This window comes from Pipistrellus hanaki, assembly GCF_964339955.1.
Source record: "Pipistrellus hanaki genome assembly, chromosome: 9".
NCBI classification, from domain to species: Eukaryota; Metazoa; Chordata; class Mammalia; order Chiroptera; family Vespertilionidae; genus Pipistrellus; species Pipistrellus hanaki.
The window spans coordinates 80,108,536-80,127,464 of record NC_140511.1 but is presented as its reverse complement, the minus strand read 5'-3'; the positions used below and the strand labels follow the sequence as shown (position 1 = coordinate 80,127,464).

Here is an 18,929-nt window from a genome sequence, read left to right as displayed (position 1 = left end):
AAGGCCCGCGGGCCAAATCCAGCCCGCCAGGCCTTGCAATGTGGCCCGCACCGCGCTGTCATCACTGCACTCCGCTGTCAGTTTATGACATTGTCAGTTTATGACTGTTCAGTAAACCATTCGGCCCGCGATTTAGGCTGGATTTTAGATTTTGGCCCCTTCTCTGATTGAGTTCGACACCCCTAGTGTAGATGGTCAGTGTGCATCATGGTAGCTCCTGTGTTGAGCATTTGTCCCCTGATGGTCAGTGCACATCATAGCTACTGGTTGAATGGACGGACACTTAGCCTTTTATACATATATAGATTTGATCCAAGCTGACGACATGCAGGGGAGCAAGATCTCAAGTGCCCTAGAGAATGAATTTTGTAGCTTTTATGCATTTGAAAGTAAGGAAGGAGCTAAGGAAGATTACATGAAAACGGGAGAAAGCAAGATGAGAACTGGATTGTAGGGTAGTTAACAAGATTATGTGCTTCCTTGTGGGTGGTTATTCCTTCAAGGGATCTGAAAAAGAATTACTCTGGCATTTCAAAAATGTGTCAACCTAGATGCACAAGAACAATGGGCCAGGCTTGCTTAAAGCAAAGATAAACCTTTTACTAAAGAAGTTATAGGCCTGGAATATGACTACCTACTATACCCTGCCCAGTTAGGAATTTATGATCCAATCACCGTGTGAGGTTACTTTCACTGGACTTGGCACTTTTACAACAGAACCCCTTTTTCTTCATGTGTGTAAAGCACTTCATAGTTTTGTCATTTTACTTGACAGTTCTTACTGGCAATGGTTAAGGCCATGGCTTGGGTGTTTATGGGTGATGGAGCAGAGGTTCTAATGGGTTCAATGACTCACCCAATTCCTCTGGTAAGAGGCAGAGCCAAGCTTTGAAAAGAGCCATGGATTCCTCGCCTCAGGTCTTCCACAGATGTTAGTGTGATGTCTCAGTGTCACTGTCACAGGGCTGAAAAGACCCACCTGAAGCTCTGTCTTTCCTGTTTAAGTTAATCTCTTAATGGGCACTTGCAGCTTCTATAACTGGATCCATTTACTGTCACCTGTACTCCTGCCTCTCCTCCCTGCTGTGTTGCCCGAGGCCATTTCTGAAGGCCTTGAAGGTTTGCCTCAGCCTTTCTGGATTTTGACTATCCCATTCCAATTGGTTGCAAAACAGCCATTTGTGTTTTTGCTGATCTGGGCCATCTTTTTATCCCTTTTTACTTCTGATATTCTTAAGAGGCAATTTCAGTATTTGGCAGAATAAACTCCCCATGATCTAATTCTGAGTTTTCAACTGACTGAATGGTTTAAGAAGGGCAAAAGTTATGACTGTGCAGTATTCCAAGAAACGGTTCTTTTCTCAAGCATTTATTGTATATCTGTGGATACAGCTCTTTCCTGGATGCTGTAATAAATGAAATAGAGAATAGAAAAAACAAAATAAAATCAATAAAACCAAAAGTTGGTTCTTTGAAAAGATCATCAGAATTGACAAACTTTTAGCTAAATGGACTAAGAGAAAAAGAGAGAAGATTCAAATTACTAAAATCAGAAATAAAAGTGGGAACATTACTGATTCTATAGAAATAAAAAGGTTATGAGACAACTGTGCACAACTATACACCCTCATTTCCCCTTCTTTGCCCACCTCCACCAGCCCCAAGACAATCTTGAAAAAGAACAGAAACCTTCTGATTTCAAAACCTACTATATTCCTGTAGTCATGCCCCACTGGCGGCTCAGTGGTTGGCATTGACCTTTAAACCAGGAGAATATGGTTGTATTCCCAGTCGGGTGGGTCATGTGCCCCAGTTGCAGGCTTGATTCCCAATGGGGGGCATGCAGGAGGCAGCCAATTGATGATTCTTTCTCCTCATTGGTGTTTTTCTTTCTTCCTCTCCCTTTCTCTTGAAATCAATAAAAAATCCCTCTCTATATAAAAGGCTACGTGGCTGACCATACATCTGACCATCCATCCAACTGGCTGGTACATATGATGTGCACTGGCAATTTAAAAATAACATTGACTCACGCATGCACGATACATGTAACGTTCTCGCTGGCACCAACCGCATGCGTGTATTTCAATCTGTCATTGTCTATTGTGAATTTGGTTGACACTTCTTTTATAGAGAAAGGGTGAATAGTGATATAATTAATTTTCTTTCGATGTGCACACATCTGTGCACTAGACCACTAGTATATTTATTTTAAAAAACTTGCAGTCATCAAAACAATGTGGTATTGGCAAAATACAGACAGACCAACTCTCGCATATATGGTCCAATTTTTGAAAAGGATGCTAGGACCATTCAATGGGGAAAGGACAGTCTTTTTAAAAAATTGTGCTGGAAAAACTGGATATTCACATGCCAACGAATGAAGTTGGACCCTCACCTAACACCATATATAAAAATTAACCCATAATGGATCAAGGACATAAATGTAAGACCTAAAACAATAAAACTCTTAGAAGAAAACATAGGAAAAAAACTTCACAACAGCGAACTTGGCACTGATTTCTTGGATATGACACCAAAAGCACAGGTAACTACAACAACAACAGACAAATTGAACTTCATAAATTTTTATTCATAGAGTAAAATGGCAACCCACAGAATGGAAGGAAATATTTGCAAATCATATATCTGGTAAGGGATTAATATCCAAATTATACAAAGAACTCCTAAAACTCAACAACATGAACAACAAAGAAAAAGATTAAAAAATGGGCAAAGAACTTGAATGGACATTTCTTCAGAGGATATATGAATGGCCAATAAGCATATGAAAAGACCTAGTATAATGGTAGTTGCCAGGGACTGGGTTGGGGGGAAGGGAAGAATGGAAGTTATTGATAAATGGGGACAGAGTTTCAGTTTTATAAGATGAAAAGAGTTACAAACAGGGATGGATGATGGTGATGATGTTTGGACAACAATGTGAATGTATTTAATACCACTGAACTTTACACTTAAAAATGGTTAAGACTGTAAATTTTATGTAATGTGTATTCTACCACAATAAGAAAAAAGGAAAAATAAAATAAGGAGCCTTTTTGGTATATGGACAACAGAAAAATATTTAAAAGATTTGTGTGTTTTTTTAAACAGAAAAACAAGAATCAGGCCAGCCTGAAATTAAAACCTACCAAGATCAACTTGACAGTAGCAGGATAACAATGGGGTATTCACATAGTCTCCTCCGGAATTCAACAAATGTGAGGGTTATGGGGAATTTCATAAATCAAAAGGGCAAAATATTCGGAAAAAGAATTATGTGAAAGTAAGAATCTGCAACCGGAGATAAGTGGGAAGGGGACCAGGGTCTGAAACAGGATATCATTTTTTAAATCCCTTAAGACATGTATTAATAATTGCCTGTGTGCTATTCCTGCTCTCAAAAACAACCCTGTCTTCAGAGTGAATGCTAGAGTGGACCTAGCCCCTGGGAAGACGAACTTGGTTCAGATGTGCCAACCACAAGTCTTTAAAAGGGGCACACCCTGTTGGTTCCATCAGAGCCACAAAGTGGCCCTCTGGGGTAAATCAGGGCAATGCTGGTCTATAATGTTGTCTGTGATATTCAAAAACAAGCAAAATCGCCCTGGCTGGTTTGGCTCAGTTGTTAGGAACGTTACAGGGAATATTCAGAATAGGTAAACTCAGAGAGAAGGAAGGTAGATTGGTGGTTGCAGGGGCTGGGGGCAGGGAGGGGAGAAGTGGAGAGTGACTGTTAAGGGTACTGAGTTTTTTAGTAGGGGTGTTTGAAAATGCCCTGGAATTAGAGAGTGGTGATATTTGCACAACATTTTGTAAATACTGAAAACCTCTGAATTGTGCACTTTAAAATGGTCAAAATGCCGGGGGCGGTGGTGGGGGGAGTAGGGGGATCTCACAGGGGGGAGAACAAAGTTTTTTTTAATTAGCAAACTGAAAGCTGAATAACATTTCTCCTCTTTGTCAAAGCACCTGTACATTTTGTACACATTTGTAACCAGAGAATGTGCATTATTAGACCCATGTGCCAAGCAGTTCTAATTGGTCATGCACCTAGTCCCTAGTTGTATCAATTTACCATTATTTGATACAATTTAAAAAAATTATACTCCTACCCTATGCCCGGAACTTAAGTACTACTATAAATATTTATTGAATTGCCTATGCTTGCTATTCCTGTTTCATTAGTGTGGCCTATTGCATTTTAGCTATAATTACCTATTGTTTCAGAAAAGATAATATCCCTTAAATGATGTGCTGTTTAATAAGAGCTCCACATTTTCCATTTGTAAACTGTGTGTGTGTATATTTTTTTTTAGATAGAAAATAGCATGCTTGCCTTTTCTGACCACAAAGGTAATATCTACTACTAGAGGCCCCACACACGAAATTCGTGCAGGGTTCGTCCCTAGGCCTGGCTGGCAATTGAAGCGCGAGTGTCTGGCGTGGAAGGAGAGGCCCCAGCTGACCTCTGGGCCCTGGACGGCACCTGGGCCCTGGACGGTACCTGGGCCCGTGCACACACACACACACACACACACACACACACACCCGCCGCCTGAGTCATGGCGGCCAAATCCCCACACAAAGATGCGGTGAGCGCAGCTGGACCCCACGGGCCAGGGTGCAGCATGGGCCTCTGGTGCTGCACAGAAACTGGGCAGGCAGTACGTTCTCTCTTGCCATGCTCCGCACTGCCCCCTGGTGATCAGTGCACCTCATAGTGAGCGGTCAAACTCCCGGTCTCCAGTCAAACTCCTGGTCGAACAACTGCTCAAGGGGACAATTTGCATATTAGGCTTTTATCATATATTATAGGATTTTAAGAACTTTTACTAATGGTCTTGCCTGGACTATGCCTTTAGCTTTTAGAAGCCTCCAAACAATTGCTTATCTGCAAAGGAGTTTCTTCTTTGTAACCTCTCTGCCCAGTCATTCTTTTCATCATCATCTCTGCATCTTGTGTTGGCTTGGCTTTCTCACATCTTTCCAAATAGCTTCTTAGTTGCCTTTTCTCAGATGCTTAGGATGCCATTGACTTCTTGTCCAAAGATCAGTCTATCTTATTTGCAAATAAGAAGGAAGAATAGAGTGTTTGCCATTTGTTCTGCCAAATCAACACCCTTAATTCCTAACTTCGCTCCCCTCCCAAACCTCCACCTAAAGGAGCAGGGGACTCAGACTTCTCTCTTTCTCTGCGTGCGGCGGAGATGTGCACAGCCTGCCCTTTTGTTCTCAGTGGTATCTGGTCCCCTTTCCCTGCTGCTCTCATCATTCAACCACCTCAAAGTGAGTTATTTCCAGGAATGAGGAGGATCTCATATCCTCTGCATCCTTGCCCAAAAGCCCATTTTTATCTGGTAGCAAACTGGGCAAGACAGCTCTCCAGAGTGAGGGTGGAGCGCAGAGTGAAGCCAAGAGGTCTTCTCAGTGATGGAGAGGTCAGCGGCTCTTGGCTTCCTGTGACAGTAAATGGCATCCTGTGTCACCTGCGGCCATGAGGGGAGTGGCCAGAGGCACGGACTGAAAGGGTAGAGCTGAGCAAGGCCAGGCCCTTTGCCCTGGAGCTGTCGATGCACACCCAGTGAGCTGGCAGCCATGGCTTCCTGACTGATGTGACGAAGAGAGGATGGTTGAACCTTAGGATGGAGCCGCTATTGGTTGAATGGCGGTTCATCTACCTGTAGCTCCTCTTCATCCATTGTTGTTATTTTGTTTGTTTGGATTTCAAGCCCAAAGCCTATTTCCCACCTTCTCCCCTCTGGTTTAAATTAAACCTCTTTACTTCTTCTAAAGCCCGTTCTGGGATTGGGGATTGGGGATGCTGGGTGCACTTCATACCGCCATAGAGACAGCCAGCCGCATCCACAAGCACAGGGAACCTGTATTAGGAGGTTATTTCCTCATTCCTGGAAACTCACTCTCCCTTTGAGGTGACTGAGTCATGAGTGCAGCAGGGAAAGGGGGCTTTTTCCTGTTACTGAGCTGGGTTAGGGAGGAGCCGTTCTGTGAAGGGTGTGGGCAGCTTTCTCTGTGTAGAGAGGCTTGGCAGCCTAAAATTCTCAGGGAGAGTTCCAGCGTTTGGGGAAATTGAGATTAGAATCGTTGTGCGGTTTTATATCTGCGGGTTTATTTTTTTTCTGCACTTAGAACTACATTTATATATAAAAGAATACAACAATGAAATGATAATGACAGCTATGTTTATTCTGTTCTACTGTGATCTCTTCTGGAGGTGTTGCCTTGAGGAAGTTTAGGCCGTGTGTGTGTGTGTGTGTGTGTGTGTGTGTGTGTGTGAGAGAGAGAGAGAGAGAGAGAGAGAGAATCAACAAACTGCTTGCCAAAGTCGCCAAGCCATGAGTGGTTGAGCTCAGGTTCAGACTCCGCCCTCTGCCCCAGCACCATGCTCTCACTGCCCTGAGCCAGGCCACCGCCAGCAGAACAAACGCCCACTGTCAGGAGGCTGATGCTTACGTGTTTATTTCTCTGAGTGACCCCTGATGTTCTCTCTGTCATTTCTGTGCTGTGTCCTTCACAAAGCCTTCAGCATCCTTTTATTCTTCCTCCCCAGGAACATCTGACATGATGCTGGGGCCTGCGGGCAGGATTTTTTGCCCAAATCATCTGTTTCTTATCAGTTTTAGAAAATCATCCTTGGCTTCTGTTCTTTAGGATTTTGCTTCTTCTTTAGGATTATTGTGTTCCTGCCTAAGGGCTTGGAGAAATGTAAAGAGGTTTTTGAGCAAGCAGTTAAGTTTTTAGCCTGTTTGTTGTCACGTTGTTGCCCTAGTGCAGTGTTTCCCAAACTTTTGAAATGTGTCCCCCTTCTATAATTTTCGTAACGCTGAGTACCCCTCGTACTCATGAGAACGTAGAATTAGGCGCAGCTAAGCACGGTGCAGTGCATATCCCCACCAAACTCCGGTGCAACGCGTACCCCCACCAAACTCTTCCCGTGGCCCTGGGGGTCCGCGGACCACACCCTGGGAAACACTGCGGCCTAGTGCAATGGTTGGCAAACTGCAGCTTGTGAGCCACATGCGGCTCGAGAGCCGCGGTTTGCCGCTCTGTTGACTAATGAGTTTGCCTCCCGCTGCCCTAGTGGAAGAGGGTTGTCTTCCTCAGGATGCTGAGGAGACAAGTGTGTAACTGGATGCAGTGTACATTTAAGCCTCGGACCCAATAAGGCGTTCCTCTGTCACGTGTGTGCATTTCTCTGCAGTGAACAGACTATGTGGGGCTGGAGTTCTGACCCTGGGCAGAGGGGAGAAAGCCAAAGGAGTGAGGCCGCTGGGAGGAGGTCTGTGAAGACGAGAAGAGGCTCTGAGGCTTTTGGGGTCATCAGGAAACCATTCCTCAGAAAACATTGGCCCTTCGCCCTTCCTTTTTCCCCACTTGACAGATCAGTTTATTAGCATCAAATTTAAGGTTGTAGCGCTTTGCCCTTTCTGAAGCGGCAAACAGGTGTCCAGGAGCTAGGCTTTCTGGTGACTGCCACATTGCTCCTGGTTTGGGGTCCATGTCATTTCTCCTGCCCCCACACTCGTCCCAGCCCCATAACCTGAGGTCTCCGGCTGGTGGCCCTGCTGATGGATGCTGGCACCTCTGCAGGGTTTCATCTTGTGGCTGTGGAGTCCCCGGACACACACGTTCCTTGCTTCTCCCCTCCTTCCTCCTTCTTCCCTTCATGCCCTGGTTAGAGGCATGGTATATTCTGGGTACACGGGAAAACAAACTCACTCTCCCTGGTTACACATACCCCTCTCTGTCTCCAGTAACCTGCTCACTTCAGATCAGTCTCATTCTGAATCCATTTACCCATATTCATTCAACAAGGGTTTTGTGCCAGGCACTATGGTAACCTACATGCTCAAGGCCATTGTCTGATATTGTCTGACCAGTATCACTTGCAGAAGTCTGGGTCACTGAAGTGCCTTTGACCTCTTACCCATTTTATAAACTCAAATATTCCTCTTGAGTAATACAGTATCTCTCTTCCAAAGAGTTGAGGCTGAGGCTTCAATTCTTTCCTCATTCAAAGGGGGAGCCTGGAGCAGGCCCCTCCCTGCCAGGCCTCATTCTTTCCTCAACGATGGAGTGAGACCTCTTCCCATCCCCACTCCTTCGGTTATCTGTTTGCTATTCCCAGCACGTATGGTCAGGCTTGGCCCATTCACTGCCGCTGGCCTGGAGCCCGTTCACTGTTGTTCCTCTGTCCCCGCATCTCCCCCCCCCGCCCCCCCAATGGCTTCTCATTCCTTCTCAGTTTCAGCTCCGGAGACCTCAGGAGAGTCTGTTATCAGCCACGGGAAGCCACACCCAAAGATGCTCTCTAAGTAAAGGGGGAATTTGAAAATAGAAATATTTTCTTCATTTATTTTCCCCTTTGAGACTGGCCTGATGAATGGAACAGCCCATGGCGCCAGGATTGTCTGATCTTTTCTAGGGACTCTCCTGAAAGCCCCTGATTGGTATGGATACTGAGGCGTGGGCCTGGCCTCGCTCCTCTGAGCTGCCAGCGTAGAATGGCTTCCGGATAGAGAGATCTCAGGGTCCCATGTCTTGCTGTCCTCTCCCCTGGCCCTCACCACCTGGCGGGCTCTGCTGCGAGGCCAGGGTGAGCTGAAGCCTTTAGTTCGTTCGCTTGTTTATTTCTTCTTTTCCCTCCTCTCCCCACCCACACCCGAAAAGAGAAAGTTAGAAGTAGAAATGTTAGAGCAGCGCCAACTCTGTAGACTTCAGACCTAGAGGTTTATCTGCCTTCGACAGCGGCTGCGGGTGGAAGCAAGAATTCTGACCGCTTTCACGTGAACTTTCCTTCAATGACAGTTCTTGGGGAGGAGGGAAGAGGTTTCACTTGTGTTTGCCTACCACCCAGAGGGCTCCAGGCTGCCGCCAGGGAAGGCACTTGGGCTTTTTGACAGAAGATTTTGCAGTGGCGGGTGGGTGCCCCATAGGGGGTAAGAACATGTGCTCCGTAAGGGATAAGAGAGCGTGCTAACTTCAGGAAGTGCTGGCAGGCTTTCAGGCTGCCCCCTTCCTGCGGCAGGAGGCCCTCCTGGGCCGCCCCGGCTCTGGCAGCCCTTCCCACGGCGCCCTTGGCTGTGACGCCGCTGCCCCTGAGGCGGAGGCCGGTGCTGAGGCGCCTCTTGCCCAGGTCACTCCCGTTCAGTCCCTCACGTGAGCGCTAAGAAACGTAACACTTCCTCCAACCTTCTACATTCTTAGCTGGGCTGATAACCACATTAGCAGAGACAGTTTAACAGGAGAAAATCGAAGTTTTAATCGAGTGCATGGGAATTCCCTTAGGAAAGAATATTACAAAGACAGGCCATGTGGAGTAAGGGAGACATTGTGTATACGGAGAAAAGGTTGGTGAGGAAATGGGGTATTAGATTTCAGAAGGAGCGGGGGCATAGTTGGAGAGGTACACACAGGGCAGGAAAATTCTTCCCAGGTGCCTGAGAAATCACGGAGCACAGTGGGACCTAGCTAACAGGCCTGCGAAAGCCTCTCACTGACCTTACTTCACTCAGGCGAGCCTGAGTGCATGTCCTCAGAGCTTCCTGAAGCAGGTTTTCTGTCTGAATCTCTGGGGCAAGGAAGAGGGGGACGATCAAAGGTTCTTCCTGAGTTTTGTGTATCAATAAACAGCCTAAAGTCAGTCTCCCAAAAAGGCAGCTTCAGGGTGGCAAGACTTTGGTTCCCTTCAGAATACACAATGCCAGAAGTTTTCCAGATCCTTTCCCCTCGTGGGAACTTCCTTATACCCACCAGGACAGTTGACACGCGTTCATTTAGGTGATAAGCTCTGAAGCTTAGGTCTGGCAAAGGCAAAGCACATCCATACCAGGCAGAGCCTGAGAACCATGTGCAAAGCAGCACACACACAACCGCTGTGAAATGTGATCGGTCCTCTAGGCCCGGTTCCAGTTTTCCTGGGAGCTTAGTGCTGGAATCTCAGACCTGCCCTCCATTCTTAGCTGATCTATTCGCCAGGTGGGAAAAGGAGAGGGGCCTTCTCGGGAAACCTACACACACAGACCTTTACAGTGAGCACAGGACTTCCACATACATGCCGGGGGGGTCAGGGTATCGTTTGGCAGATGAGTTTCCTGAGGTCACGAAGAACCCCGCCTGGGATCCAGGTGTCCTGCCACCACATGTCCTACCCATTCTCTGAGGCCATGCCTCCCTTTAAGGTTTATCAGTTCCTTAAACATTGGCTTACTGCCTCCCTGGTCCCCTGCTCAGTCAGGTTTGGGGCACCAGAATGAATAAGCCATGGTCTGGCCTGGCAGTGGGGTGAGCCACTTCGCCGCCTCTGGCCAGCTATGTCACTTGGGAGGCAGGGCTCTTTAACCTCGTTAGGAGCACAGACTGCATGTGTACAACTGCTTGGCAGCAGGCAGAACAGGCATTCTGTCCACAGCCATGAACCTGGCCTACCCATTGCCAAGGGAAGACTGGTCTGGGCCAAATGGCGGGGTCACTCAGTAAGAGTGCCGGGCTCACACACAGCCTGGGGGTGCAGGGCAGAGCCGGTGGAGGTCTGGGCCCTGCTGCAAAGGCCATTTGTTCTTGCCAGTCCCACCGGCAGTAGAATCTGTTAGCTAAAGGAAATGCAGGTTGTGTGTTTGTTTAAGGGGGGGAGGAGGAGGGACCTGGGGGAGGCAGCAGCATGAAGAGCATTGAGGGAGAGACTGAGTTAGTGCAGGGAGAAAGCCTAGTTAACACTGAGCATGAGATGCTAAAAGTTGCAAGCAATCGCTTAGCCAAGGACCCAGAAAGAAGTGGGGGACTGAACCGAATCTGGGGCCTCAGGGAACTGGAACCAGCTTTCCCTTCCCCAGGCTTGCTCTGTGGCAGGACCTCTACCTGAACGCCCTCCTTAGGGTTCCCAGACCCATTACAACAAGAGGTCAAGGGAGTTCCCCCTGCACCAACCAACAAACTCATTTAAAAATATATATATATTATTGATTTTTTACAGAGAGGAAGGGAGAGGGATAGAGAGCCAGAAACATCGATGAGAGAGAAACAGCTGCCTCCTGCACACCCCCCACTGGGGACGCGCCCACAACCAAGGCACATGCCCTTGACCGGAATTGAACCTGGGACCCTTCAGTCTGCAGGCCGATGCTCTATCCACTGAGCCAAACCGGTTTCGGCAACAAACTCATGTTGACACTCTCCGAGGGGTGGAGAACATCTGGCCTGCAGACTGTATAAGGCCCATGAAATCATTTGGTCCGGCTCTGCCAGCGCATTAGGGGTGAATTAATTAAATGTTTGACCAAATACAGCACGCTAATTTTTAAGTTGGTAATTTTGTGTGGCCCTTGAATGATGCTGTAAATATCCAAATGGCCCTGGGCAGAATAAAGGTTCCCCACCCCTGGTCTACTCAGAGACAGCATCACATTCCATAGGTTAAGGGCTCAGTCTTGCAAGATGCCTCCCCTCCAACCCTTTCCCCCCCTCCCTCCCTTCCGCCCCTCCCTCCCTCTCTCTCTCTCTCTCTCTCTCTGTGCCAGATTCTTACCTGTGTTCTGACCAGCCTGTTATAGATTGGGCATGATATGTGGGGACGGGCACAGAGCTCCCAGCTCTCTCCAGGTGCATTGCTCTCCCCAAGTCTTCACATGTTCACCATCCCGGAGCTCTCTGAGTGCATCCTCTTGGTTTTTTGGAGGCTTCATTCCATAGGACTATTGATTAAATTGTTGTCTGTTGATTCAATCTCCAGCCCCACTATCCTTCCCGGCGGAGGCTGGAGATGGGCATGGTTAGGTGTGGGAAGTGGGGAAGGAACAGAAAGTTCTAATCTGGGGCCATAGGTTGGCTTCGTTGGCAGCCAGCCCATCCTCAGGTGCTTTCCGAAACTCACTTCATTGATAACACACCTCTTTCACTCTCAACACTTGGGGAATTGACATATGTATATGGAAGTATATTTCCTGAATGACCAAATAATTTCTTACAAATTACAATATTGCACCCTCCATCATTTAGCACAAAACTTCAGGATATTGTCTCAGAACCTAACACACTGGTTCTGAGAATTTCAGACCTGACCTCATTCTTAGCTTATCAATTCTCCATGTCCTTGGCTTCTTTCTCCCAAGGAATCACTTCCTGTGAGGAGGCTCCATGAGGCCTGTTGCCCTTCTCCCAGGAGCTCCCACCAAGGGCAGGGCTGAATCACCCCTACACCCCGTGGTCTCTGCATGGTCACTGAGCGAGGAGTGGTCTGCAGCTGGCCCTGAGCTTCAGGGGGCCATTGGGCAGCTGAGAGAGACTTGTATTTGCTCCACAACTGTTTGAGCTCTCACTGAGTTCCAAGTGCTGGAGACACAGCAAGGAACCAGAGGGTCTAAGCCTGAACTCCCATCCTGGGGGAACCTGCCAGAAGGCCAGTCACTGTTTAATTGCAGTGGCAGCGAGTGCTGCAAAGGAGAGCTCATGGGTAAGGAGCATGCCTTGGCCTGGTGGGTGAACCAGGGACAGCCTGATCCGGAGCATTTATCTGCCTCCCCAGCTGACAGCCGCTGGGTGTGGATCTTGGCAGAATACTGGGAGCCTTAGGCAGGTTTCAGTGACTCAAATTCTGTGAACCAGAGTGGAGGTGTTACTCTGTGAACCAATGTGGACTCTCCGTTCTTGACTTTGGGCAGGAAAGATTTCACAACACAAGTCCAGGTGTTTTGATAGTATGTTTATTAAAGCTGGGGACAGTGAAACAAAGGCAGGACTTAAGATAGAAGAGGCAAGATCATGCAACAGGAGTGAGCTGAGGTGGCACTGCTTTGGCCCTTTATAAAGAAAGTCACAGAGCTCTAGCTGGTTTGGCTCCGTGGAGAGAATGTGTTGGCCTGCAGACTGAAGGGTCCCAGGTTCAATTCCAGTCAAGGGCACATGCCCGGGTTGTGGGCTTGATCCCCAGTGGGGGTCGTGCAGGAGGCAGCCAATCAAAGATTCTCTCTCATCATTGATGTTTCTATCTCTCCCATCTCCCTTCCTTTCTGAAATCAAAAAAAATATTTAAAAAAAGAAAGAAAGATAAAAGTCAGAAGAGTGAGCCAGCTGGGTTGAGAGGACTCAGGAAACTAATTACTGAGGGACGCTGAAGAAAGCAAGCGATGTGCCTTAGGAAAGAAGCAGGGGAGGGGTAGCCCTCGCTGCATAGCCTAGTTAGAGCCTTGACCTGATATGCCAAGATTTCATTCCTGCTCAGGGTACATACAAGAATCAGCCAATTAATGCATAAATAAGTGGAACAACAAATTGATATTTCTCTCTTCCTTTCTAAAAACCAATAAATAAAAAATTTTAAATGTGGGGGTGATGTACAGCTGGGTCTTTTGTCTCAGGGTTTTTATGTTTTCTAAAAGCGGGGGTTTCCGAGACCGGTTTGGCTCAATGGATAGAGTGTAGGCTTGGGGACTGAAGGGTCCAGGTTCGATTCCGGTCAAGGGCATGTACCTTGGTTGCCGGCATATCCCCAGTAGGGGGTGTGCAAGAGGCAGCTGATCGATGACTCTCTCTCATCGATGTTTCTAACTCTATCTCTCTCCCTTCCTCTCTGTACAAAATCAATAAAATATATTTAAAAAAAATAAAAAATAAAAATAAAAGCGGGGGTTTTAGGAAAGGACCTCAATAGAATATTCATCAGCTTTTAAGGTATGTTCGTTCAGGGTCAAGGTCTCTACTGATTGGTTGGTGCTAGGGTAGGCGGTCATTGGTCATTGCACTGGTCTTGTTGTTGCTGTTAATCCTCACCTGAGGATATTTTTCCATGATTGTTAGAGTGGACAGGTGGACTGACCTCGACACCCTATAATCGACAGCTCTAAAGGGCTTAGGAGTTTCAGCTGAACGGACTGCTTCCTGTAGTTTCAAGTCTAACAAGCTCTCTGCTTGTTTTCTCTCTGCCCTCACACCTTCCCACTATTTGATTTCAACACAAAAGAGGCACCTTCAATTCTTCGAATTGTTTTCCCGCTTCCACACTGGAGAGGAGATGTGAGAGTATGGTTGAGGAAAGAGAGCAAAAAGGCAGAAAGCATAAGGAAGAGGCAGCAAACACATCCTCTTACCCTGCTCAGTTGCCCCCAGGCTGTTGTTCACTTAGGGGTGGAGAGTGGGAGCTTGCCCACCATTTCTCTGTATTCCCACCACAGTCCCTTCCTGCCAATTGAGAGCTGGCCTCCATTTCTGCCAATTAGCCCTTTTTCTCCTTCTTCCACTGCTAAGGTCTCTCCATAGGGAAGGCCCCCTTCGATGAATTCTTACCCAGGATTATTTGCTCAGAGCTTGTACCTTTTCCCAAGTAGCCTCAGACTTTCCTTCTCAGTCCTGGACCAGGTAATCTGTTTCCTAAACACGTGTCCAGCGTGTTTCACCTCTTCTCCCTCAGGGGGGATTAATGCCGCTCCCCTGGCTCTTCCCAGTGGTGTAGGGAGATTGAGGTAAGATGGAAAAGCGCCTGAAAAAAACAGACTAAGATCTCCCGCTGTGGAAGTGTCCCTCAGACCATTCTGGCTCCTATTTGCCGGCCACTCTAGCTCGCCCACCCAGCAAGATACCAACCGGATGGCCAGTCTCAAAGCGGATGTGGTAGTCAGTGCACCGCTCTGCCTCTGGTAGGAAAAGCTCCGGGTGCCTGTCCTGCCGTGGGAGGAGGACAGGGCCAGTCCCAGTGCAGAAGGCAGAGCACCACATACAGGGAGTCTCTGCTGGGTGTCACCGCAGTATTCCAGCCATCCCTCTTCTCTTACTAACCCGGGCGGCACCTCCAGTGGATGTCGCTCTGTCCTCATCTTCCAGAATCTCCTCTGTGTGACTTGTGAGTTAAGAGAGGAAGCAGAAAGCTGCTTGTTGTCAGCTCCGGAGAAAGGTGGAGAAGAGGTGGAATCAGAAGTACCTGTGTGGGCCAGCATCGTGGACCTGAGAGAAGTGAACAAGTTCCCTCCCACACTGAGTTTTCATTTAGCTCTTGGGTCTCCCGGACATGCCTGGCCTTCAGACCTCGCCTGATTTAGCCCTCTGCCCCATCAGCCATTCACATTTCATGGGCAGGTTAGCCCACCACTTCTCTGGGTGCCACCCACCCTGCCAGGCAGTGAGCGCTCTGGACCAGGGAGGCCCTCTCTGACTAGTTAACCGTGGGCCCAGGAAGCCAAGCAAAGTTATTGTCTGGGCTTTCCCCAAGAAGTCCGATCAGAGCCCAGCCTGCTTTGTGTTTTGTTTTTGCATTAGTGCGGTGGCACCCAGTGGGTGGGAACTCTGTTCTGGTCTTGACTGGCGTGGTTGTAGGGATAACACGATGGTAAGCGAAGTGATCTGGTGGGTTTAATAGTATGTTCACGCATTTAAAAACCTTGCTAATGCAGCCAGACTGTTCCCGGTGGGGAGAGCTCTCTGTCTCCATCCGTGGCTACCGGAAGTGGGCTTCTTGCAATATCCTGAGAGAATGAGTCTTCTGAGATTTGCACGGGAAGATGAGATATTGTAGAAAGCTGTATTTCTTTGGAATCAAACCCCTGAGTTTCCAAGATCCTATTTTCCTGAGTCCCACCATAGAAGCCCCATTTTGCTTCCAGTAGAGCTAAAATCAAAGCCAGTGTCCAGAGTTTCTGTTCCATGTTGGGACAGTCCAGTCTTAGCATCAGGCTAGCTTAGTGTTCCCAGCTGTAGTCCATTTGTTCATGGCGTGTGCGGTCCATGTGGCCCATGGAGAGAGAGAGCGCCTTTGTTTGGGGGGTTATGTATCCCCACATTTTCTCAGGCTGCAGTGGCCCTGCCACTCTAGACATCCATGATTCCCAGGCTTGACTGACAGGCACTTTCCCTGTGTCACTCCGATTCATTCCACGTGGGCCCGTCTTCCCTTTTGTCGACCCCCTTTCCGGTGAACTTCAGGGAATGGGCCGGTGGCTCCCTGGAGAGAGTGAAATTACAGCTTCCTGGAGAAGGCTTTATAATGTCTGGTCTCCCCTTTGCTCCTTTCCTGTTATTAATAACTAGAGGCCCGGTGCATGAAATTTCGTGCACTGGGGAGTGGGGTTCCCTCAGCCCGGCCTGTGCCCTCTTGTAGTCTGGGACCCCTCCTCCTTATGATCCCTCAGCCAGAAGCAGCGGTGGCCGGAGCCTCTCCTGCCTCCGAGGTAGCGCAAAGGAGCAGCGAGCTCGGCTTCTGGCTGAGCGGCGCTCCCCTTGTGGGAACATACTGACCACCAGGGGGCAGCTCCTGTGTTGAGTGTCTGGCCCCTGGTGATCAGTGCACATCATAGCAACCTGTCATTCTGCCATTCAGTTATTTGCATATTAGGTTTTTATTATATGGGACTAGCTAATTACAATGGTATCAAGACCAGGCCAGTGGATCACAAGAGCCACAAGGTGACATGTCCCCTCATGAGGAATCGAGTCTCCTGACCCCATGGAAAGAAAGGACCATGATGTCACCAGTTCCAGGGGGGCATCCTCAGGCACAGCAAGGTCTCAGCAGAAAGAGGAAGACCTTGTAATTAGCTAGGATCCTCTCCCCTTTTCTTAGGCCAGAAGCCCTCTCTCCTGGCTGGCTCTCCCTCCCTGGTCCTGGCCCCCTTCCTTTGTAAAACCCAAATACCACTGCCTTTAATTATTCTGCCAGAATCCATAGGCTGTGGATTTTGACCATCCCCTCCAGCTCACCCTTGACCTGGTTTTGTTTTTTATTCCCTCAAACAGTCTGTTCAAGGTCTACCGCTGAGCAGAGATTGGCTCACGAGCAGCCTCTGTCCTCTGAGCTGTAGGGGAGAGGGCAGTTCTGGGAAGTCACTGACAGAGGCCTGAGCTAAAACGTCAGTTATAAACAAGCAGCAGGCAGAGGGCCCAGATGCGGTGTCCCAGCACCAGGAACAGTGTGGCCTCCCTAGAGCTGTGCAGACCGCTGCCCCAGTAACAGGACCACCTTCCAGAGGCCTCTAACAGCACAATATCCCACAGGGTAGCCAGTTTCTCTTCTCTCTGGAACATGGCAGCCTTCTAGTATTTTGGAAAGGAGAGGGCAAGGGGATTCTGGGAATGTCCTCAGAGACAGGGATCCAGGGGAGGGGTGGGAAAGCCTAGGAGCCCAAGATAGCCAATTCTACTTGACAATGAAAATGGGTTCTGCCTGAGACGTTGGGGGCAGAGGAAGTTGGGCCACGGGTCCCAGAGCTCTGTCCCAGAATGCCTTGGTGTAGTGACAGTTGGGGGAAAGATCACATGGTTCCCTCAACTGGGGCCTCATGGAAATGTTGAAGCTGCCAGAGAAGGGTCTGGTCTGAGTCTAGCGCCAGGCTAGGGGCCCAGCCCCTGCCTCCCCGCTCAGCTCCTGGGCCAACCTGGGCCTTGACGAAATGCGCTGGAGCTGCAGAACAGGAGACCTGTCCCTGTCCGGTGTGGCTGTTGGTAACACCACATTAAATGGATCGATGGGGTGGGCTTAATAGTATGGTCAAGCATCTGAAAACCTTGCTAACGAAGTCACACCAGGCCCATGGCTCACAAAGCCACCAGGTAACGTGCCTTTGTGAGGAATCTGGGAAGCGGAAGCCCATGGGCAGCTCTCCCCGAGAGGTGAGTGTGTGATTGTATCCCAGACAGCAGGAGGAGGAAGGCCTTGTAATTAGCTGGGAAGGGAAGGCGGGGAACTACTGTGTTTTGGGAGAAGGAATTTCTGGCATCTGAGCAGGACTCACTGTTAGCTCCAACAGAAGAGAGCTTTCCCCCTTTACTTGAAAGAAAACCTTTCCCTCAGTTCAAGGGGAGGAGAAACTGATAAGGACGCCAATGGCTTCTGGTTCTTATCTTCAACTGCAAACAGGCCAGCCGCTCTCCCAAGTCCTGGGACAGGAGTTCAAGAAGGAAGAAGCTGGCTGGCGTGTGTGTGGTGCCAGGCACAGCGAGGGGGAGGGCATGCACTTCTCTCCACCCTGTTCCAAATGTTGGTAAATCTGTGCCTTTGTGCCTGGTGTTCTGGACCAGGGATGGAGGGATGGGGCTCCTGTGGCTGTTCCTTGTCACACCTCTAAGTGACAGCTGTCCTCGGGAGGCGGTCTGAGCACAGAGACCCAATCAATATTGAATGAATGAATGAATGAATGAATGCTTTTTCTTCGCTTATCATTTCACTAAATACCCTAACTTCACCTTGTATTGGTTCTATACCAGACTTCTCATCTGATCAGCACCTGCTTTGTGCCACCTGACCCTGACCTAACCTAGTCAGGCCAATCCGTGCTTGCAAGGAGAGGCCGTTGACCCCTGCTGTTCCCTCTCACCGCCTGCCCACTCGCTGAGCAGGTGCTGACACCCGTGTGTCAGGCTTCTTCCTCTGAGCCCAGGTCAAGTCCCCTCCTCCATAGCTTTTACTCAGCTCTCCTCAACTGCTTACCTTCCCCATTTCCTTTTCCTCTGAGAGCAGTTTCTGTGCATGTGGGAGGCATTCACTGAGCCTGTGTCTGGGGTGTGGTCCTGTCTCCTCACCAGATGAAATGTGCTCAGTGAACACGTGGTGGCTCCAGCGTGGAACCTAATTGTTATTTTTGAGTGTGTTTTGTGGTTTACAATTGAAGAAACTAAAGTGACAGCCTGCAGTTTCACATACAACAGGTGGCTTCCGCCAGTCTTCTGTGCTGGAGGATAAAGACATTTTGTAGATGGGCTAACAGATTCGTAACTTTTTTACTCATAATACTTCTGACATCAAATATGTGACCTTTTCCCTCACACCAACCAATCTTCCCATTCTCTGCAGATCCCATTGAGGCGTCCTACAATTCGTTCAGTTCTGACACTACCCAGAGTTGGTGCAGGCCCCGCAGGTGAAGGGCCCCGTCCCACAGACTGCCCCACTCCAATGCCAGTCAAAGTCCTGGCCTCCCTCCCACACTCTG

The 18,929-nt window shown here is 48.7% G+C and overlaps 1 protein-coding gene across 2 annotated transcripts in view; it reads left to right on the top strand.

Annotated features, from left to right (window-relative positions):
• Positions 1-18,929, top strand: part of PC (pyruvate carboxylase) — a 58,668-nt gene that overhangs the window by 11,204 nt on the left and 28,535 nt on the right. The window lies entirely within an intron of this gene.